Source organism: Pristiophorus japonicus, chromosome 5 (assembly GCF_044704955.1).
Source record: "Pristiophorus japonicus isolate sPriJap1 chromosome 5, sPriJap1.hap1, whole genome shotgun sequence".
Taxonomy (NCBI): domain Eukaryota; kingdom Metazoa; phylum Chordata; class Chondrichthyes; family Pristiophoridae; genus Pristiophorus; species Pristiophorus japonicus.
The window spans coordinates 251440196-251463465 of NC_091981.1; the positions used below are offsets into that span (position 1 = coordinate 251440196).

General features: G+C 47.3%; 1 protein-coding gene across 7 annotated transcripts in view; it reads right to left on the bottom strand.

Moving 5' to 3' along the window:
• LOC139264671 (partitioning defective 3 homolog) overlaps positions 1 to 23270 on the bottom strand; it is a 984694-nt gene that overhangs the window by 379750 nt on the left and 581674 nt on the right. The gene's annotated exons all lie outside the window — the stretch shown is intronic.

Here is a 23270-nt window from a genome sequence, read left to right on the forward strand (position 1 = left end):
GACAGGGTAAAGATTCAGCCCGTCAGTGTTCTCCAATGATGTAGTTTACCAACGGCTGCCTTATATGGCTCTACCCAGCCATTGGAGAAGGTTCGGCTCAATAAAATTACAACTTTCAAAGCTCCGCTTACACGCAAGGTTCTTATTTAGCTGTTTGATGCCGTGGTGTCCAGCCCCCAATATAAACAAGGAATATTCCACAGCAACAAGAACTTGGATGTATCGCACATTAACAACGTGCATTTATATAGCGCACTTAATGTAGTAAAATGTCCCAAAGTGCTTCACAGGAACGTTATGAAAGAGAATTTAACACCTAGCTACATAAGGAGATATTAGGACAGAAAACTTGGTCAAAGGGGTAGGTTTTAAGGAGCATCGTAAAGGAGGAGAGAGCTAGAGAGACGGAGAGGCTTATAGCTAGGGAATTGAAGAATTTAGGGCCAGGTAGCTGAATACACAACCATTAATGAGAGCACGATTAAAGTCAGGGATGCACAAGAGGCTAGAATTCATCATCATAGGCAGTCCCTCGGAATCGAAGAAGACTTGCTTCCACTCTAACAATATGAATCCTTAGGTGGCTGAACAGTCCAATACGAGAACCACAGTCCCTGTAGAGCTGAGTCCATCTGTCACAGGTGGGACAGGTAGTCGTTGAGGGAAGGGGTGGGTGGGACTGGTTTGCCGCACGCTCTTTCCACTGCCTGCGCTTGGTTTCTGCATGCTCTCGGCGATGAGACTCGAGGTGCTCAGCGCCCTCCCTGATGCACTTCCTCCACTTTGGAAGGTCTTTGGCCAGGGACTCCCAGGTGTCAGTGGGGATGTTGCACTTTATCAGGGAGGCTTTGAGGGTGTCCTTGTAATGTTTTCTCTGCCCACCTTTGGCTCGTTTGTCGTGAAGGAGTTCAGAGTAGAGCGCTTGCTTTGGGAGTCTCGTGTCTGGCATGCGAACAGTGTGGCCTGCCCAGCGGAGCTGATCAAGTGTGGTCAATGCTTCAATGCTGGGGATGTTGGCCTGGTCAATGACGCTAATGTTGGTACGTCTATCCTCCCATGGGATTTGTAGGATCTTGCGGAGACATCGTTGGTGGTATGTCTCCAGCGACTTGAGGTGTCTACTGTACATGGTCCATGTCTCTGAGCCATACAGAAGGGAGGGTATCACTCAGCCCTGTAGACCATGAGCTTGGTGGCAGATTTGAGGGCCTGGTCTTCAAACATTCTTTTCTTCAGGCGGCCGAAGGCTGCACTGGCGCACTGGAGGCGGTGTTGAATCTTGGTAGCAATGTCTGCTCTTGTTGATAAGAGGCTCCTGAGATATGGGAAATGGTCCACGTTGTCCAGGGCCGCGCCATGGATCTTGATGACTGGGGGACAGTGCTGTGCGGCGAGGTCAGGCTGGTGGAGGACCTTTGTCTTACGGATGTTTAGCGTAAGGCCCATGCTTTCGTACGCCTCAGTAAATACGTTGACTATGACTTGGAGTTCAGCCTCTGTACGTGCGCAGAAGCAGATGTGGTCCATGTACTGTAGCTCGACGACAGAGGTTGGGGTGGTCTTGGGCCTGGCCTGGAGACGACGAAGGTTGAACAGGTTCCCACTGGTTGTGTAGTTTAGTTCCACTCCAGCGGGGAGCTTGTTGACTGTGAGGTGGAACATGGCAGCGAGGAAGAGTGAGAAGAGGGTTAAGGCGATGACGCAGCCCTGTTTGGCCCCGGTCCAGACGTGGATCGGACGAGAATTACTTCCTCTGGAAACAGCTAACTGGAGTGTAGTATTCTCAAGCTTTAAAAGTGAACCATGAGGTCAATAACTACATGCCATCCTTGTTTCTATATTATTAGATTCCTGGGTGTGTTAAAAATCAGCTACTGGAGTTTTTGACATATCAAACACTTTAAAACTAAATTTTTCCAAGAGGCACAATACATCTTTTATTTAAATTCTGTTAACACTGTAGAGCACTTGGGGAGCTGAATGGGCTTTTAAAAACATTAATTCACGCTGGCAAGGTCAGCATTTATTGCCCATCCCAAACTGCCCTCGAGACGGTGGGGAGCCACCATCTTGAATCGCTGCAGTCCGTGTGGTGAAGGTGCTCCCACAGTGTTGTTTGGGAGGGAGTTCCAGGATTTTGACCCAGCAACAATGAAGAAACCACAATATGTTTCCAAGTCAGGATAGTGTGTGACTAGGACAGATACAGGGAGGTGGCGATGCTCCCTTGCACCCGCCACTCTAGTCCTTCTGGAGATCGCAGGTTTGGGCGGTGCTGTTGAAGAAGCCTTGGTGAGTTGCTGTAGTACATCTTGCAGATGGTACACAATGCCGCCACATTGTGCCAGTGGCAGGGGGAGTGAATGTTTAAAGTAGCGGGGTGCTGATCAAGCAGACTGCTTGGTCCTAAATGGTGTCGAGCTCCTTGAATGTTGTTGGAGCTGCACTCATCCAGGCAAGTGGAGAACATGCCATCACATCCCTATTTGTACCTTGTAAATGGTGGAAAGATTTTGGGGAGTCAGGAGGTAAGTTACTTGCCGCAGAATATCCAGCATCTGATCTGCTCATGGCCACACTACTTCTGTGGCTGGTCCAGTTAAGTTTCTGGTCAATGGTGACCCCCAGGATGTTGATGGTGGGGGATTTGACAATGGTAATACAGTGCAAATCTGGAACCCTCAGGACCAAGGCCGTTCTGGATTTTGCATTTTTTCCGGACTTTGGAACGTCTTTCTGATGTCATGAATCCAGAAACACCTGAGCCCAAGTTCGGGTATTTCCGGATTTTGGAACGTGGGGGTGGGTGCTCGCCGAGGAACTGTTTGGGTCGCCAGCCCCGTCCAGGAGGTTGTCGGGCAGGGCCCAGCCTCCATGGTGATGTTCGGGTGCAGCCCGCTGCCGTGGAGGTGTTCGGGCGGGCCCCGCTGCCGTGGTGATGTTCGGGCGGGCCCCGCTGCCATGGAGGTGTTCGGGCGGGCCCCGCTGCCGTGGTGATGTTCGGGCGGGCCCCGCTGCCGTGGTGATGTTCGGGCGGGCCCCGCTGCCGTGGAGGTGTCCGGGCAGGTTGGTGAGGAGGCCCCGAGGTAAGGGGAGCGGCGTCGAGCGGGGCAAGGCGAGCAGCAGCAGGGTAAGGACAGCGGCAGCAAGGTGAGGCCCGAGGTCGGGCAGCGGCAATGAGGCGAGCGGAGGCGAGGCCAGAGGTCGACAGGGTCCCGATTCTGGAACATTTTACGGATTCTGGACGACCCTGCCACCAATCAGTCTGGAGTCGGATTTTGGACGCTCAATCTGCACCATTAAACATCATGGGGAGCTGATGAGAATCTCTCTTGCTGGAGATAGTCATTACCTCCACTTCTGTGGCACGAATGTTAATTGCCAATTATCAGCCTAAGCCTGAATGTTGTCCAGGTCTCGCTGCATATGGACATGGACTTCTTCATTATCTGAGGAGATGCGAATGTCACTGAACAATGTACAATCATCAGCAAACATCCCCACTTTTGACCCTATGATGGAGGGAAGGTTATTGATGAAGCAGCTGAAGATGGTTGGGCTGAGACACTGCCCTGAAGAACCTTTCCTTTGTGCTGGATAGGACTCCAACCAGTGGTGAGTTTTCCCCGATTCACGGTGAGTTTGATTTTACTTGGGCTCCTTGATGCCACACTAGGTCAAATGCTGCCTTGATGTCAAAGGGCAGTCACTCTCATCTCTCCTCTGGAATTCGTCTCCTTTGTCCATGTTTGGACCAAGGCTAAAATGAGGTCTGGAGCCCAGTCTTCCAGACAGAACACAAACTGAGGCATCGTTAAGCAGGTTATTGGTAAGTGCCACTTGATAGCACTGTCGACAACACCTTCCATCACTCTGCTGATGATTGATGGGGCGATAATTGGCTGGATTGGATTTGTCCTGGCTTCTGTGTACAGGACTTACCAGGGTAATTTTGCACTTTATTGGGTAGATGCCAGTGTTGGAGCTGGACGGGAACAGCTTGGCTAGAGGCACGGCTAGTTCTGGAGCACAGGTTTTCGCACTGCAACCGGGATGTTGTCGGGATCCACTGCCTTGTGTACGAATGAACCAATTGAAATCATTCATATGCCAAATTCCCAATGTTGCCAGGTTATTGAGGAGGCTGGAAACTTATGAGAAACTATCCCGTAGAGAGTTCGCTGAAACAACTTCCGGTGGTCAGCCACAGGGAGCACTGGTAGAGTCCGGGCACAGATCACTTGCTTCTACCTTCAGCGAGGAAATAGTTGTGCCACTAAGTGGACCTTAAAGTGAAGGAAAAAAATGAATTATACAGCATACAGCTGTTTTTACATTGCACAATTTTGTGCAGGTCGTCCAGAGCATTGGAAATTGTGCATCCCAGCATCTTCACTTTTGGTTTGCAACCGGCTACATGAGACCCAAGTGTATAATGTGGGAAAATGTGAGATTATCCACTTTGGCAGAAATAATAGAAAAGCAAATTATAATTTAAATGGAGAAAAATTGCAAAATGCCGCAGTACAGAGACACCTGGGGGTCCTTGTGCATGAAACACAAAAAGTTAGTATACATACAGCAAGTAATCAGGACGGCAAATGGAATGTTGGCCTTTATTGCAAGGGGGATAGAGTATAAAAGCAGAGAAGTCCTGCTACAACTGTACAGGGCATTGGTGAGGCCACACCTGGAGTACTGCGACAGTTTTGGTCTCCGTATTTAAGGAAGGATATATTGGCATTGGAGGCAGTTCAGAGAAGGTTCACTGGATTGATTCCAGAGATTAGGGGGTTGACTTATGAAGATAGGTTGAGTAGGTTGGGCCTATACACATTGGAATTCAGAAGAATGAGAGGTGATCTTATTGAAACTTATAAGGTAATGAGGAGGCTCGACAAGGTGGATGCAGAGAGGATATTTCCACTTATAGGGGAAACTAAAACTAGGGGACATAGGGCCCAAGTTTCCACAGGATAAAAAACGGGCGCCCCCCCCCCCACCCCCCCGAGCTGGGCGCCCGTTTTTCGTGCCTAAAACGGCGTCAGAAAAAAAACGCGCTATTCTGGAGAGCCCTGCAGCTCCTTGTCTGTTTGGCGCGGCGCCCAGGGGGGCGGAGCCTACACTCGCGCCGATTTTGTAAGTGGGAGGGGGCAGGTACTATTTAAATTAGTTTTTTTCCTGCCGGCAACGCTGCGTGTGCGCGTTGGAGCGTTCGCGCATGCTCAGTGTGAAAAAAACATTGGCACTCGGCCATTTTTGTAGTTCTTTGTAGCTGTTTAATTTTTGAAATTTTTTTTAATAAAAGCACATTGCCATCAGCACATCAGCACTTGCAGCCTTCTCACTGTCTCCTTCCCCTCCCCACCCTCCACGGCAACAAACCGCTGTTTCCTTCCCCTCCCTCCTCTCTGCGGCGGCAAACCGCTGTCTCCTTCCCCTCCCTCCCCTCCGCGGGAAAGAACGGGCGCCTCCTCACCCCATCCCCCTCCGCGGGCAGAACGGGCACCTCCCCACCCCGCGGGAAAGAACGTGCGCCTCCTCTCCCCTCCCCTCCCCCCCCCTCCGCGGGCAGAACGGGAGCCTCCCCCCCCCGTGGGAAAGAACAGGCGCCTCCTCTCCCCTGCTCCCCCCCCCGCGGGAAAGAACGGGCGCCTCCTCTCCCCTCCCCCCTCCCCGCGGGCAGAACGGGCGCCTCAGGCTGACTGCAGAATTCTCCGTGCCTGAAGCACTTTCACACAGGTAGGAAGATGGTTTATTTAATCTTTTCTTTGCTTATACATGTTTATTCAGGTTGGATTTATTTGTATAATATTTGTAGAAGTATAAATAAGGATTTATTGTAGAATTTAATGACTTCCCTTCCCCCCCACCTCGTTCTGGACGCCTAATTTATAACCGGCGCCTGATTTTTTTAATGTGTAGAACAGGTTTTTTCAGTTCTACAAAAATCTTCACTTGCTCCATTCTACTTTAGTTTGGAGTACGTTTTCACTGTGGAAACTTTGAAATCAGGCGTCAGTGGCCAGACACGCCCCCTTTTGAAGAAAAAATTCTGTTCCAAAGTAGAACTGTTCTACCTGACTAGAACTGCAGAAAAAAAAAATGTGGAGAATTGCGATTTCTAAGATAGTCCGTTCTCCACCAGTTGCTCCTAAAAATCAGGCGCAAATCATGTGGAAACTTGGGCCCTTTGTCTCAGAATAAGAGGCCACCCATTTAAAACTATGAGAAGAAATTTCTTCTCTCAGAGGGTTGTAAATCTATGGAATTCTCTGCCCCAGAGAGCTGTGGAGGCTGGGTCATTGAATATATTTAAGACGGAGATAGACAGATTTTTGAGTGCTACGAGAGTAAAGGGATATGGGGAGCGGGCATGGAAGTAGAGCTAAGTCCACGATCAGATCAGCCATGATCTTATTGAATGGCGGAGCAGGCGCGAGGGGCCAACGGCCTACTCCTGCTCCTTGTGTTTCCAGAAACTGGCAGCATGAACTTAGGTCTTACACAGTATTAAAACAGTTCAACCAAGTAGATGGTGCTTTGACCACAAGAGGAAAATCATAAAATCAGAGACTTGTACGGCACCGAAGGAAGCCAGTCAGCCCATTATGCCTGTGCCTGCTCTTTCAAAGAACTATCCAATTAGTCCCATACACCTGCGCTCTCCCCACTGCCCTATAATTTGTTTCCCTTCAAATATTTATCCAATTCGCTTTGGTAAGTTATCATTGAATCTGCTTCCGCCATCCTTTCGGGCAGTGCATTCCAGATCATAATAAAACACTGCGTTTAAAAAAAACCTCTCCATCGTCACTCTGGTTCTTGGATAGGCGAGAAACTTTTAGAGCCAATAAAGAGGTATTGAAATTAATGGAATGAATGTATCGTCAGTGCTTAGATTGCAGTTCATATTGCCTAAAGTCATCTGCCGACTCAAGAAATCATTGCAGCTGAAGAGACACAAAATGCTTTGCCTCTGCTACCAATTTATATGAAAGTAATGTCAGGGTCCTTCGAACATTTAGTGATAAGTTAAAGCTGGTTAAAACTCTGAGAATGCATCCGTATCATAAGCTATAAAAGCTAATTCATTGTGATTAACTGCAAGGTTAAAACCGTGATAGATCAAAAAGCAATCATCTGAAAATAATAGCACTTACTGATAGTGATGATGTTTACTGGCTATGCAAGTTTTGCAATACAAGCTAAATCAAAACATAAAAGCTAATGAACTGGAATGCATAGTCTCTGCAAGATAATTAAAAAACAAAGTGAAATATTTAAAAGCGTTTACTCTCCTCACAGTGCAAACATTCGTTCTTTCGTCATATCTTAAATGATTATCCAGGAGAAAAAGAAATTACAGTACAGTAAAGTTGGAACAACTTGAAACTATGTTCTTTTAATGGTTCGACTGCTGTCTCCAGTCAATATACTTCCTCAGTCGCTGGGAAGACAACCTCACGGCATTAACATCCCCACACCATGGTTCAGCCAACAGGAAATGTACAGGGGAACTGGTCTTGCTGCTTTGCTCCTTCCTTGCGATGGAGCGATCTAACAAACACTACAACAGAGGAAGCTGCTCAACTGAAAACTAAAACAACAAATGACAAGAGTTTGAGTGTCAATGCCGAGAATTTGGAGGGGTATTTAGGTTGGAAACTAAGGAACCGAAATTGCCCCTTTCCTTAAGGCCTGTTAACACCGGAAATCGGCGGCCAAGCTGCGGAGTACAACGGCCACCGGCTTTTCCTGTAATGGCCACCATTATCAAAATTCTGCTCCTGCGGTATCCCGACGGTGACCCGCTCCCCTCCCTACCGCTCAGCCGCTGCCGATCCATCCCAAGTGCATCATCACAGTGCGCACCGCCGATGTTCCCCCCCGGTGGCAAAATTCCACCGAAGATCTTACTCCCGCCGGGCAGTGCCAAAACCTGCTTTTTCCCGACAGTGCACTGAGGCCGTGGCCTTCTGCAGTGGCAGTGCGGCTCCCATTAAAGGGGAGGACACACAGTCACTGTCGCCATGTTTTTTTTTGTCAGCTGACTGCCATGTTGGGCCGACAATTATGCCTCCGGGTTCGGCCAGGCCGCCAATGTGCAGCCTGCTACCCCTCTTAGGTGCCAGGCCACTGGCCTAGCCCAGTGGACCGAAATTTTAGCAATCGCGAAGGCTCTCCCCGCTCCGCTGATGACTGACAGCGACTCCACCCCAACTTCTGCCCCTCCAGTGTACTCACCGCTCCACTTCCGCTCCCATTATGAGCGACTTCCAGTCCGCCTGAATAAAAAAGGCCAAAGAGCGGAATATCGCTCAAAAGGCCACCTCAACCACCGCGGCTGCAAAAACAGTACAAACAGGGTGCCTCACCCCATTTCGGAGGGCAATTTCGTCCCCAAACTGTCAGCTATGGCTCAGTGGGTAGCACCCTCGCCTCGGACACTCAGAAGGTTGTGGGTTCAAATCCAACCCCAGAGACCTGAGCACAAAGATTGAGGCTGACACTCCAGTGCAGTGCTGAGAGAGTGCTGCACTGTCAGAGGTTCTGTCTTCCGGATGAGATGTCTACTCTCTCAGGTGGACGTAAAAGATTTCATGGCACTATTTTGAAGAAGAGCAGGGGAGTTATCCCCGGTGTCCTGGCCAATATTTATCTCTCAAATCAACATAACAAAAAAACATATTATCTGGTCATTATCATATTGATGTTTATGGGAGCTTGCTATGCGCATATTAGCTGCCACGTTTCCTACATTACAACAGTGCCTACACTCCTAAAGCGCTTTGGCCATCCGGTGGTCATGAAAGGCACTCTATAAAGTCTTTTCTTTTAGGTACTTGACGAAGCAACAACCTTGAAGTTTAATCGGTAATGTGCCACTGTTAAAAGTCTGAAAATTCTATTAAAAGAATACAGTGCAAAACTTCAATTTAAGGAAAGATTTCCTCCTATTTTGTTTCTTTCTCAGAGGCCGCCACAGAATTAATCTTAGCCAAACTTCTCACATTATCTCAAAAGCAAAATACTGCAGATGCTGCGACCTGAAATAAAAACAGAGAATGCTGGAAATCTCAGCGGGTCAGGCAGCATCTGTGGAGAGAAAAACAGAGTTAACGTTTCAGGTCAATGACCCTTCGTCAGAACGGGCGAATGTTTGAAAAGGACACATTAAGAAGCACTGAAAAGGGGAGGGAAAGAAAGAACAAAAGTGAAGGTTGGTGATAGGATGGAAGGCAGGAGAGATTAGAGAGACAAAATGGATGATGAGCCGAATTGAAATGGTAATGGCAGGAGTTAGAAAAAGGTTAACCTAGATAATGTGTGAATGGCGGAATAATGACCAGCTGCCATTGGAGACAGAGAGAAAAAAAACTTAAGCTCGAGGTGGGGGAGGGAGCCAAAGATGGGCAGAGGCTATGCTATGAAATTGTTGAACTCGATGTCGAATCCAGAAGGCTGTAAAGTGCCTAAACGAAAGTTGAGGTGCTGTTCGTCGAGCTTGCGTTGAGCTTCATTGGAACTGTGCAGGAGTCCGAGGACGGAGATATCAGGGTGGGAGTGGAGTGGAGAATTAAAGTGACAGGCGACCGGAAGCTCAGGGTCAAGTTAACGGACTGAACGCAGGTGCTTTGCAAAGCGGTTACCCAATCTATGCTTGGTCTCCCCAATGTAGAGGAGACCACATCGTGAGCAGCGAATATAGTCTACTAAATTGAAAGTATTTCAGGTAAATCGCTGTTTCACCTGGAAGGAATATTTGGGGTCCTGGATAGTGGGAAGGGAGAAGGTCAAAGGGCAGGTGTTCTATCTTCTGTGCTTGCACGGGATGGTGCCATGGGAAGGGGAGGGGGGTGCTGGGGGTGACTGCCGAATGGACCAGGGTGTCGCGTGGGAGCAGTCCCTTCGGAATGCTGAGAGGGGAGGGGAGGGGAGGGGAAGGGAGGGGAAGGGAGGGGAAGATGTGATTAGCGGTGGGAACACGCTGGAGGTGACGGAAATGGCAGAGTAGGATCCATTGAATGTAGAGGCTGGTGGGGTGACAGGTGAGAACAAGGGGAACCTAGTCTGGCTCTGAGAGGAAGCGGAAGGGGTGAGAGCAGAGGTGTGGGAAATAGAACAAACTTGGTCGGGGGGGGGGGGGGCGCGGACCATGGCGGAGGGGAATCCTCTGTTGAGGAAAAAGGAAGACATGTCAGTGACACTAGTGTGAAAGGTGGCGTCGTCATAGCAGATGCGACGGAGATGAAGTAACTGGGAGAATGGAATGGAGTCCTTACAGGGTGCAGGGTGGGAGGAAGTGTCGTCCAGGTAGCTGTGGGAGTCAGTGGGCTTATAATGGATGCTGCTTGAAAGCCTATCCCCAGAAATGGAGACAGAGAAGTCAAAGAAGAGAAAGGAATAATCGGAGATGGACCATGTGAAGGTGAGGGAAGGGTGGAAATTGGATGCAAAGTGAATGAAATTTTCTAGTTCAGGGAGAGGGCAGGAAACAGCACAGATGCAGTCATCAATGTACCGGAAAAGAGGTGAGGGAGGGGACCCGAGCAGGACTGGAACAAAGAATGTTCGACATATCCCACGAAAAGGCAAGCACAGCTAGGACCCATGCGGGTTCCCATAGCAACAAATTTAATTTGGAAAAAATGAGTGGAGTTAAAGGAGAAGTTGTTCAATGAGAGAACAAGTTCAGCCAGGCGGAGGAACAGGATGGTGGATGGGGACTGGTTGGGCCTCTGCTCGAGGAAGAAGTAGAGCACCCTCAGACCATCCTGGTGGTGGATGGAAGTGTAGAGGGATTGGACGTCCATGGTGAAAAGGAGACGGTTGGGGCCGGGAAACTGGATAGAAAATAGGTGCAGGAGTAGACCATTTAGCCCTTCGAGCCTGCACCGACATTCAATAAGATCATGGTTGATCATTCCCTCAGTACCTCTTTCTTGCTTTCTCTCCATACCCCTTGATCCCTTTAGTCGTAAGGGCCATATCGAACTCCCTCTTGAATATATCCAATGAACTGGCATCAACAACTCTCTGCGGCAGGTAATTCCACAGGTTAACAACTCTCTGAGTGAAGAAGTTTCTCCTCATCTCAGTCCTAAATGGCCTACCCCTTTTCCTAAGCCTATGTCTCCTGGTTCTGGACTTCCCCAACATCGGGAACATTCTTCCTGTGTCTAACCTGTCCAGTCCTGTCAGAATCTTATACTTTTCGATGAGATCCCCTCTCATCCTTCTAAACTCCAGTGAATAAAGGCCCAGTTGATCCAGTCTCTCCTCATATGACAGTCTAGCCATCCCTGGAATCAGTCTGGTGAACCTTCAATGCACTCCCTCAATAGCAAGAACGTCCTTCCTCAGATTAGGAGACCAAATCCCCTAGCTATGAAGGCCAACATACCATTTACCTTCTTCACCGTCTGCTGTACCTGCATGCCAACTTTCAATAACTGATGCACCATGATACCCAGGTCTCGTTGCATCTCCCCTTTTCCTAATCTGCCACCATTCAAATAATATTCTGCCTTCATACTTTTGCCCCCAAAATGGATAACCTCACATTATACTGCATCTGCCTTGCATTTGCCCACTCACCTAACCTGTCCAAGTCACCCTGCAGCCTCTTAGCGTTCTCGTCACAGCTCACACCGCCACCCAGTTTAGTGTCATCTGCAAACTTGGAGATATCACACTCAATTCCTTCATCTAAGTCGTTAATGTATATTGTAAAGAGCTGGGGTCCCAGCACTGAGCCCTGCGGCACTCTACTAGTCACTGTCTGCCATTCTGAAAAGGACCCGTTTATCCCGACTCTCTGCTTCCTGTCTGCCAACCAGTTCTCTATCCATGTCAGTACATTACCCCCAGTACCATGCACTTTGATTTTGCACACAAATCTCTTGTGTGGGACCTTGTCAAAAGCCTTTTGAAAGTCCAAATACACCACATCCACTGGTTCTCCCTTGTCCATCTTCAAAAAATTCCAGAAGATTCATCAAGCATGATTTCCCTTTCATAAATCCATGCTGACTTGGACCGATTCTGTCACTGCTTTCCAAATGCGCTGCTATTTCATCCTTAATGATTGATTCCAACATTTCCCCCACGACTGATGTCAGGCTAACCGGTCTATAATTACCCGTTTTCTCTCTCCCTCCTTTTTTAAAAAGTGGTGTTACATTACCTATCCTCCAGTCCATAGAAACTGATCCAAAGTCGATAGACTGTTGGAAAATGATCACCAATGCATCCACTATTTCTAGGGCCACTTCCTTAAGTACTCTGGGATGCAGACTATCAGGCCCCGGGGATTTATCGGCCTTCAATCCCATCAATTTCCCCATCACCATTTCCCGCCTAATAAGGATTTCCTTCAGTTCCTCCTTCTCACTAGACCCACTTTCCCCTAGTACATTCGGAAGGTTATTTGTGTCTTCCTTCGTGAAGATTGAACCAATACTTCGGTTCTATTGGTCTGCCATTTCTTTGTTCCTGATTATAAATTCACCCGAATCAGACTGCAAGGGACTTACGTTTGTCTTCACTAATCTTTTTCTCTTCACATATTTATCGAAGCTTTTGCAGTCAGTTTTTATGTTCCCTGCAAGCTTCCTCTCGTACTCTATTTTCCCCCTCTTGGTCCTCCTCTGTTGAATTCTAAGTTTCTCCCAGTCCTCAGGTTTGTTGCCTCTTCCTTGGTTTTAACACTGTCCTTAATTTCCCTTGTTAGCCACAGTTGAGCCACCTTCCCTGTTTTATTTTTACTCCAGACAGGGATGTACAATTGCTGAAGTTCATCCATGTGATCTTTAAATGTTTGCCATTGCTTATCCACCTTCAATCCTTTAAGTATCCTTTGCCAGTCTATTCTAGCCAATTCACCCCTCATACCATCAAAGTTACCTTTCCTTAAGTTCAGGACCCTAGTTTCTGAATTAACTATGTCACTCTCCATCTTAATAAAGAATTCTACCATATTATGGTTACTCTTCCCCAAGAGGCCTCGCACAACAAGATTGCTAATTAGCCCTTTCTCATTACACATCACCCAGTCTAGGATGGCCAGCTCTCAAGTTGGTTCCTCGACAGCTTGGTCGAGAAAACCCTCCCTAATACACTCCAGGAAATCCTCCTCCACCGCATTGCTACCAGTTTGGTTTGCCCAATCAATATGTAGATTAAAGTCGCCCATGATAACTGCTGTACCTTTATTGCACACATCCCTTTATTTCTTGTTTGATGCTATCCCCAAACTCACTACTACTGTTTGGTGGTCTGTACACAACTCCCACGAGCGTTTTCTGCCCTTTGGTATTCCGCAGCTCCGCTAATGTCCCTCCTTACTATTGCATTAATTTCCTCTTTTACCAGCAACGCCACCCCGCCTCCTTTTCCTCTCTGCCTATCCTTCCTAAATGTTGAATACCCCTGGATGTTGAGTTCCCAGCCTTGGTCACCCTGGAGCCATGTCTCCATGATGTCAATTACATCATATCCATTAACTGCTGTCTGCACAGTTAATTCGTCTGCCTTATTCCGAATACTCCTCGCATTGAGGCACAGAGCCTTCAGGCTTGTCTTTTTAACACACTTTTCCCCTTTAGAATTTTGCTGTAATGTGGCCCTTTTTGTTTTTTGCCTTGGGTTTCTCTGCTCTCCACTTTTACTGTTCTCCTTTCTATCTTTTGCTTCTGCCTCCATTTCATTTCCCTCTGTCTCCCTGCATAGGTTCCCATCCCCCTCCCTAACAGCACTAGCAAACACTCCCCCCTAAGACATTGGTTCCGGTCCTGCCCAGGCGCAGACCGTCCAGTTTGTACTGGTCCTACCTCCCCCAGAACCGGTTCCAATGTCCCAGGAATTTTAATCCCTCCCTGTTGCACCATTCCTCAAGCCACATATTCATCTGAGCTATCCTGCGATTCCGACTCTGACTAGCACGTGGCACTGCTAGCAATCCTGAGATTACTACTTTTGAGGTTCTACTTTTTAAATTTAGCTCCTAGCTTCCTAAATTCATCTTGTAGGACCTCATCCCATTTTTTATCTATATCGTTGGTACCAATGTGCACCACGACAACTGGCTGCTCACCCTCCTTTTTCAGAATGTCCTGCACCTGCTCCGAGACATCCTTGACCCTTGCACCAGGGAGACAACATACCATCCTGGAGTCTCGGTTGCGGCCGCAGAAACGCTTATCTATTCCCCTTACAATCGAATCCCCCATCACTATAGCTCTCCCACTCTTTTTCTTGCTCTGATGTGCAGCAGAGCCACCCACGGTGCCATGAACTTGGCGGCTGCTGCTGCTCTCCCCTGATGAGTCATCCCCCTCAACAGTACCCAAAGTGGTGTATCTGTTTTGCAGGGGGATGACCGCAGGGGACCCCTGCACTACCTTCCTTGCACTGCTCTTCCTGTTGGTCACCCATTTACTATCTGGCTGTGTACCCTTTACGTGCGGTAAGACCAACTCACTAAACGTGCTATTCACGTCATTCTCAGCATCGTGGATGCTCCAGAGTTCATCCACCCGCAGCTCCACTGCCGCAACACAACTCAGGAGTTGTAGGCAGATACACTTCCTGCACACGTAGTCGTCAGGGACACCGGAGGCATCCCCGACTTCCCACATGGTACAGGAGGAGCATAACACGTGTCCGAGCTCTCCTGCCATGACTTAACCCTTAGATACACTTAATTTGGCAACAACAATGCTAAAGGTTACTTACTAATAAAGAAAAGAAAAACTACTTACCAATCACCAGCCAATCACTTACCCCCTTGGCTGTGATGTCACCTTTCTATGTCTTTCTTTTAATTTTTTGCCTTCTCTCCCCGCTGCAGCTGCACCGGCTGCCTCACCAACGTCCCGAACTCCCGCCGCCTCTGCTCTGCCGCTGGGCCTTTATCGGCCTCACCAACGTCCCGAACTCCCGCCTCTCCGACTGCCGCCGCGCCTTTATAGGCCTCACCAACGTCCCAAACTCCCGCCTCTCCTCTGCAGCTGGGCCTTTATCGGCCTCACCAATGTCCCGAACTCCCGCCTCTCCGACTGCCGCTGGACCTTTATAGGCCTCACCAATGTCCTAAACTCCCGCCTCTCCTCTGCCGCTGGGCCTTTATAGGCCTCGCCAACGTCCCGAACTCCCGCCTCTCCGCTCTGCCGCTGGGCCTTTATAGGCCTCACCAACGCCCCAAACTTCCGCCTCTCCGACTGACGGAGGGCATCGGAGTCGCCGCAGATGTAAGTGGGAAGAGGAGTGGACAAGGGGAGAAAAAAAAAGTCGAGATGGGAGGAAATAAGTTCTGTGGAGCAAGAACAGGCTGAAACAATGGGTCTACCGGAGCAGTCCTGTTTGTAAAAGCTGGCTGTGCGGTGTTGGGGAACTATGAGGTTGGTGGCTGTGGGGGGCGGGGGGAATCTCCAGGGGAGATGAGGTTTGTGAAAGTCTGGGAAATGGTGGCTCGATGTTTAGTAGTGAGGTCATGGTCCAGGGGGAGGTAGGAGGAGGTGTCAGAGAGTTGGCGATCAGCCTCTGCAAGGTTGAGGTCGGTTTGCCAAACAACAACAGCGCCACCCTTGTCAGCAGGTTTGATGGCAAGGTTGGGTTGGATCTGAGAGAGCTGAGTGCTGTAACTTCAGAGGGAGGTAGGTTGGAGTGAGTGAGGGGAGCAGAGAAATTGAGACGGGCGATGCCCCGTCAGCAATTTGCAATGAAGAGGTCTAGAGAGGGTAAGAGGTCAGAGGGAGGGGTCCAGGTAGAGCGAGAATCCTGAAAACGGGAGAAAGGGTCTCACATTATCTACTTGACCCCTGTCACCATCCAATAGAACAGCTCACATGAAGATAGAGCAACTAGATTCACACTACAGGTTATTATTTTGAACAATGGAATTTAGCTTTGAAAATTGCTGATACCTGTATTCTGGTCAGGATTCTCCTCTTATTACCAAGGCAAACCTTCCAAGCGACGGCATAACACCGGTGTAGCCCTACCCATTTTCCTGGGAGAGGTTTATTAAGTCTGCCAGACAGGCTCCTGGAGCCATCTCCGCCACTGCAAGAGCAAACAATTGTGACAATGCTGTGGCCTGAAAAGGCAGAAACAGTTTAAAAGGGGCACAAGAGCTTTGAAGATGATGAATGTAATTTTTTTTTAATAAAGCATCCAACTTGACAGTGGCCCAGTACTAGGCCCTCTATCTCCAGCCAGTGACTTTGGGGACTTACCACCATTATCCAGGTCTCACCACCACCTTTCTTGTGGCGATCCCTGTGGTCGGAGATGATTTAGTAAGTGGCAATAAGCAGGGAAATGGGGCAGTTGCCAAGCCCACCAACGTTAGCATTTACACAAAACGGTTGTTGAAGGGTTGTCGGGGGGGAGGGGTGGATGGGCGAACTGTTGGCCTGCATGTCTGGGGCAGGAGTAGGAAATTTGAGGTCAAAGCGGGGTTTGCAACGGGAGGCTGATTTCTCCCAGTTTTCCTCTGCTAACCTGCTCGGACCGTGATGGAATCATGGAGCAAAATACAGGACTATATCTCCTGCGATCAGCTTTGATGTATCCCAAGTTTCTACCCCTGGCATCTTTTATTTGCTACCTTTGCGCTATTGACTGGTAACACGGAATCAACTCTTGCGAGTTGACACCCGGTTCTACCTCGCCACCTCCTCCACCCACCCAGTACGGCTGCTGCAGTCAACAAATGGTTATCTGACATTAAGACCTGGATAAGCCAAAATTCCTTCCAGTTTAACGTCAGCAGCACAAAGCCATCCTCTTTGGTTTCCTTAAACACATGCGCCGCTGGTCTCAGTTCCATCTCCATCTGCCTTGTTGCAGAAACTTGATCTCAAGTTCAGCTTCACATCCCTGCTCCAATCCATCAACCAGATCGCTTTCATTCACCTCCACAATATCTCCACCCTGGCCTCCTCGCTGTTGCCAAAACGCTAAGTTATGTCTTTATCATCTCACCATTAGACCTCTTCAGGGCTTTCCTTGCTGATATCCCCTCTAAAATAAATGAAAGAGCAATTACTGGAAGGAAATTGAAGAGTTAATCTGTAGTCAGGTTAGAAAGATGAGGGAATACAGAGCCTGGAGGCGTGACAAAAATGAGAGAAAATACACGAGAAAAATAAAGAAAGAAGAAAATGATAAGAAGTGTTTGACAAATATATCAGTCAAGAGAGAATTGTTAAATGTGAGGTGGGACCCCCGGAGAGGAAAGGAAAGTTAATTAGTGGAGGATAAGCAGAAATTGGCGAGGACACTTACAAGTACTTTGCATCAGTATTTACGAAAGAGGATATTGGGGGTGAGGTAAATCTGAAAAGGTTAAACGAGAGATCTTACAACAAACGGAAAGTAAAGGAGGACAAAGTGCCAGGATACATGCAAAGATCCTGAGGGAAATTGGGGAAGAAATAACAGAAGCTCTAGAAAATATATTTCAGGATTCAATTGAGTGGATGTGTGCTGGAGGACAAAAAACTAATCTCGACAGTTCCGGGCCAGTTAATTTAATATCTGTGGTAGGGAAAATATTGGAATCTTTAATTAAAGATAAAATTATTAAATATCTAGATGGAGAGAAAAAAATTAAATGCAGCCAACATGGATTTCAGAAAGGAAGGTCGTGCTTAACAAACCTGACAAGAGTTTTTTGAGGAACTAAAAGATATGGTGGATGGGGCAAATTCAGTGGATGCAGTACACATGGATTTCGAAGAACGCCTTTGACAAGATATCACACAGGGAACTTCTGGAGAAGATTAAGGGGCATGGAATTAGGGAGAGGGTAATAAATTGGATTAAATCTGGTTAGCAGGGAGAAAACAGTAGCAGTCAGAGACAGTTTCTCAGAGTGGTTGGAGGTTGGTAGCAGTTTTTTCTCTTCCTGGGATGTGGGTGTTGTTGGCAAGGCCAGCATTTATTGCCCATCCCTAATTGCCCTTGAGAATGGTTCTGTTCTGGGACCACTCTGTTCACTGTGTACAGGGGAAACTAGGTAAGTACACGTGGGAGAAAGGAATAGAAGGTTCGGCTGCTCGGGTTAGATGAAGTAGACTGGGAGGAGGATCGTGTGGAGCATAAACACCGACATAGACCAGTTGGGCTAAATGGCCTGTTTCAGTGCTGTAGCTTCCGTATAATTCTATGCACATTCATGATTTGGAGCTAGAGGGAGTGGCATCCAAATTTGTGGAAAAATCTAGGAAACACAGTAAAATATTTCTACGGATGAAAGGAAGCTGCAGGGGATATTGATAAGATGGTGCAGCCACTTATGCACTGTGCCTCTCAACGTACTGATATCTGTACATTCAGCAGAGCTTTATGCAAACGGATTCAACAACCACATTGTAATCCGCACATTATTTTGTACAGTGGGTCTCATAATTTTCAAAATATCTCTTCTGTGAACATAACCTGTGGATTTTTACTGAGCAGAAAGCAAGAAATGAACAAAGCCATAAAACATTCACTGTATCATTGGAACCAAAGATGCCAAACCAGCTAGGTTTTCATTTATACAGTATTTCGACTGCAGTGCTCCAAAATCTTAAGCAAGGGAAAAACTGTACAGAATTACCTTAGAGAGCTGTAAAAAAAAAATTACGAAAAATTGTTCATCCCAGCAGCAATTCAGTTGGTAAATTTAACAACATAAAAATTGACAAAATATCTCCTGAACAATTAAATCGAAACAGTCAACTAATTGGTCCTCTTGCAAGTTATGTGTTCCACCTGTGGCCATACTAGCCCCTCCCTTGGAGTTTTGCCTTCTCAAGTCCCATTAGTTATTCATGGGCATGGTGGATGTGCAGCACTGCGTGCAGTGATGAGAAATGGGAGACATTTTTCTGATTTGGCCAATTGATGCCCAAGTCAAATAACTAGCAACAGCCTAGCAGCACAGAATACTTATGCACTTGAAACATGGCATTTAGGAAAGGTACTGGAGGGTGGTACCATTCCACAGCAAGGAATTAATACAGCTTCAGACTCCCATATCTGGCACCCTCGGGACCTGGCCTGTGCCGAATGAGGGATTTTGCTGGATGAGGGGAGGTCATTGGCCCAAAGGGGGGTGGGGGGGATCCCCTGAGATCAGGTGGGGGGGGGGGAAGCGGGGGGAGGTGGGGAAAAGGAGGTCGGCGGCCCAAGTGGACCTCGAAGTATCTCTGGGCCCCAAAGTGTCGGCGTAGCCCGAGCAGGCCCGAGGACGCGGCCTGCCGGCCGAGCCCCCAGAGGGACACTGTGGGAAGGAGCAGCCAGCTCGAGGACTGTGGCTGCAGGAGTTCCAGCAGGGCAACAAGGAGGAGGCAGCCGATAACCCCGGCATCGAGGGGAAAGATTATATTGGTGAGTAGGATTTTGACGGTCGCGTTCTGCACATGCGCCACCCAGCGGCCGGGAATGGTGCCGGACGAGGGAGTCCCGGATAAGAGAGGTTCAACCTGTAATACCTTCAGGAGGAAAGGAGGGAAGACAATTTGTGGGAGACAAGAAAAAGGAGAATCGTCAACACTGAGGCGCTAAAAGTATGTGCTACGGATGGTGGGATGCAGGTTTTATTTCTCCACTCTGCTGTGTCCCTTCACATTGGAGGGATAGAAAATAAGCAGAGATTTTGAACAGCAAAAGATGCAAGAAAGGAAATAAGTAAAAACTTGGGAGGGAGAAGAGAGCAGCCATTTTTTAATCATGTCCTTTAACCTTTCAGCATAATTTGCCCTTTAACTGAAGAGAACATAATAAACACAGCCAGGATACAGTCATAAAATGATTAATCATTTAAAAAATAAATTTACCGGTCATACTTTTCTGTTGTTGCAAAAATTATGTCCTTTTAGCATTCTTCAATGCTTTGAAGCACTTAAATTTATATAAATTTTAATCGCAAATGAATCAGATGCCTACTTTCGGGTTTAAGTCACACTTTACTGCATGCAGCAAGTTCATGTGTCATGCTTTTGAGACAGAGTTACCACCTTGTACAGTATTAAGAGTCAAATTAACAGCTGACTGGAGTAATTGAAGAACGAAAGAACTTGCATTTATATAGTGCCTTTCACAACCTCAGGGTCCCAAAGTGCTTCACAGCCAATTAAGTATATCTGAAGTGCAAGGAAACTTGAAATTAGGGCTGACTTCTAGTTACTAGCAGGCAGCCCATAGCAGGAATTAATGGACTACATTAACAGATGCACCCCCATGATTTCCTACTGGGGATGCAGAGCCCTGTTAAGTTACACACCCTCGTTCTTGACAATTCTGCTGACCTGTACGGAACAATCCTGCACATTGGGAAAACAAAAGATGTGATGATGCAGAACTTCACATGCTGCAGAATATGCCATCCCAAAGATAAAAAGAGCAAAGGGCCTCCACAGCACCGGGGACCCCATCACACAGCTGAAGCCTTCCTTAGCAGGAAATCATTCAAGCTTTGGCTGCATGACAATGTGGTTTCCACTAGAAGTCTCCCCATTCATTGATTCATGGGCGGCACAATGGACAATGGACTATAAATCAGAATCTTAACAAAGCTAAGAACTTATGTAAACAAATCTGAAAATAGCACCAGTCTAGGATATGGCTAGGAATTGTTGTCCTCACTGGGCAACAAGCCTACATTGATATATGTCATACTGGTGCATACAGGTCTGCACTCTCGAGTTTTATGCTCAAGCGTACACAACATCGTGTCAACTTGAAACTTGAACTCATACACCCAAACATTTTCATCAAATGATTTCAAACTATATATTCCATCATATGGATAACACTTCCATCAGGGATCCCGAAATGCAGAAACAAGCTCCCCCTACAAATAATTGATTCCATATTCGGTAGTGTCCATTCTGAAAGTCCAGATAAAGGAACGCATGGAATAAAATACAAATCAACAAATAAGCAACAACAAAAAAAAGAATAGGTGAGTTTTTCTTCCCTTTTCAGCTATGAAATTATTTTCATCCGTTGTTTATTTTCTCTATTTTATCTTTCCAGTAGAAAGGTTATTGCTGCACAAATAACTAACAAGAAAAACAATAGGAGCCAGGACCTGAGATTCCTATCAAGAGAAGAGCTCCATCGCTGCTGATTTTTGGTAATGGATGCTGACATTCAAAAAATCCAGTGATTTTTTTTTTTACAAAAAGATACACACAGATAGAAATGTCAGGTGAATAGTTCAGTGTCCTAAAAGATGGATTTTTGAGAGTCCAACCAGATTAGATTGGTTCACTGACTCTATAATTCAGTATTAAGAGACTTACTTCTACACCCAACAATCTGCTGTGCAAGAATATAATAAAACTGAATGAGTCCAGCAGCAGCTTGTGTCATCATCATCATCATCATAGGCGGTCCCTCGAACGAGGATGACTTGCTTCCACATGAGCTCACAGATGTTTCAATGAAGGACCCAATGTTCCAGTCCTGAACTCCAGTTGAGGGGGTGGAAGATGCCTGTGCGTGGATTTTTTTAATGTGTAGCGACCGTTGCACATCAGCCACCACACGGGCTCGACAGAGCTAGGTCTTTATCCAGTGTTGTATCCAGTCAAGGACTCGCACTCCCAGGTGACCTGTTGCATTTTTAGGCACGAAGTATTTCTTTGAAAAGCAGCCACCACAAACAACTCATTAGGTTCAATAAAAAACACACAGACACAATTAAATTATTTTGTTGATAATTTAATTCTTTCAGACGTACTAATACTTTCTTTTTGAAGAAACATATGCCAAAGCTTTTAGTGCTGATAACAAGTATTCATTTTGACATTTGGTTTAAAATTGTTTAATTCAGAGACCATCGACAATCAGCTCTCAAACACTCAGTTTCCATTTATATAGCTTTTCTTACATAAGCTTGAGCTGATCCAACCCATGTACTTGCTGATCTTCATTGGTTCCTGGACCTGCAATATCTCAATTTTAAAATTCTCATCTTTGTTTTCAAATCCCTCCATGACTTCACCCCTCCCTATCTCTATAACATCCTCCAGCCCGACAAGGTTTCGAGATCCCTGCGCACCTCCAATTCTGGCCTCTTGCACTACCCATTTTACATTACTCCACCATTGGCTGCTATGCCTTCAGCTACCGAAGCCCTAAGCTCTGGAATTTCCTCCCTAAGCATCTCCCTTCTCCTCCTTTAAGACGATCCTTAAAACCTACCTCTTTAACCAAGAACATATCCGCAAGATCCTGCAAATCCCCTGGGAGGACAGATGCACCAACGTCAGTGTTCTCGATCAGGCCAACATCCCCAGCATCGAAGCACTGACCACACTCGACCAGCTCCGTTGTGCGGGCCACTTTCTTCGCATGCCTGACACAAGACTCCCAAAGCAACCGCTCTACTCAGAACTCCTACACAGCAGGCGAGCCCCAGGTGGGCAGAGGAAATGTTTCAAGGATATCCTCAAAGCCTCCTTGATAAAATGCAACATCCCCACCGACACCTGGGAATCCCCGGCCAAAGACCTCCCTAAGTAGAGGAAGAGCATCCAGGAGCGCGCTGAGCACCGAGAGTCTTATCGCCGAGAGCATGCAGAAAACAAGCGCAGGCAGCAGAAGGAGCGTGCGGCAAACCAGACTCCCCACCCACCCTTTCCTTCAACGATTTCTGTCCCACCTGTTACAGACACTGTAATTCCCGTATTGGACTGTTCAGTCATGCAAGAAGTCACTTTTAGAGTGGAAACATACCTTCCTCAATTTCGAGGGACTGCCTATGATGATGAAGAATTAGGGAATGGTAGCATAGTGGTTATGTTACTGGACAGAGGCCTAGACTAACGATCCAGAGACATGAGTTCAAATCTCACCACGGCAACAGGGGGATTTAAATTCAGTTGGTTAAATAAAAATCTGGAATAAAAAGCTAGTATCAGTAATGGTGACCATGAAACTACCAGACTGTCGTAAAAACCCAACTGGTTTACGAATGTTCTTTAGGAAAGGAAATCTTCCGTCCTTACCCAATCCGGCCTGTATGTCACAGTAATGTGGTTGACTCTTAGCTGCCCCTGAAATGGCTGAGCAAGCCACTCAATATCAAACCGCTGCGAAAACACCTCACGGACAGCAGCGGTTCAAGGCGGCGGCTCACCACCACCTTCTCAAGGGCAATTAGGGATGGACAATAAATGCTGGCTTTGCCAGCAACACCCACATCCCATCAATTAATTTTTTAAAAGGAGCAGGAGTAGTTCATACAGTCCCTCAAGCTTGCT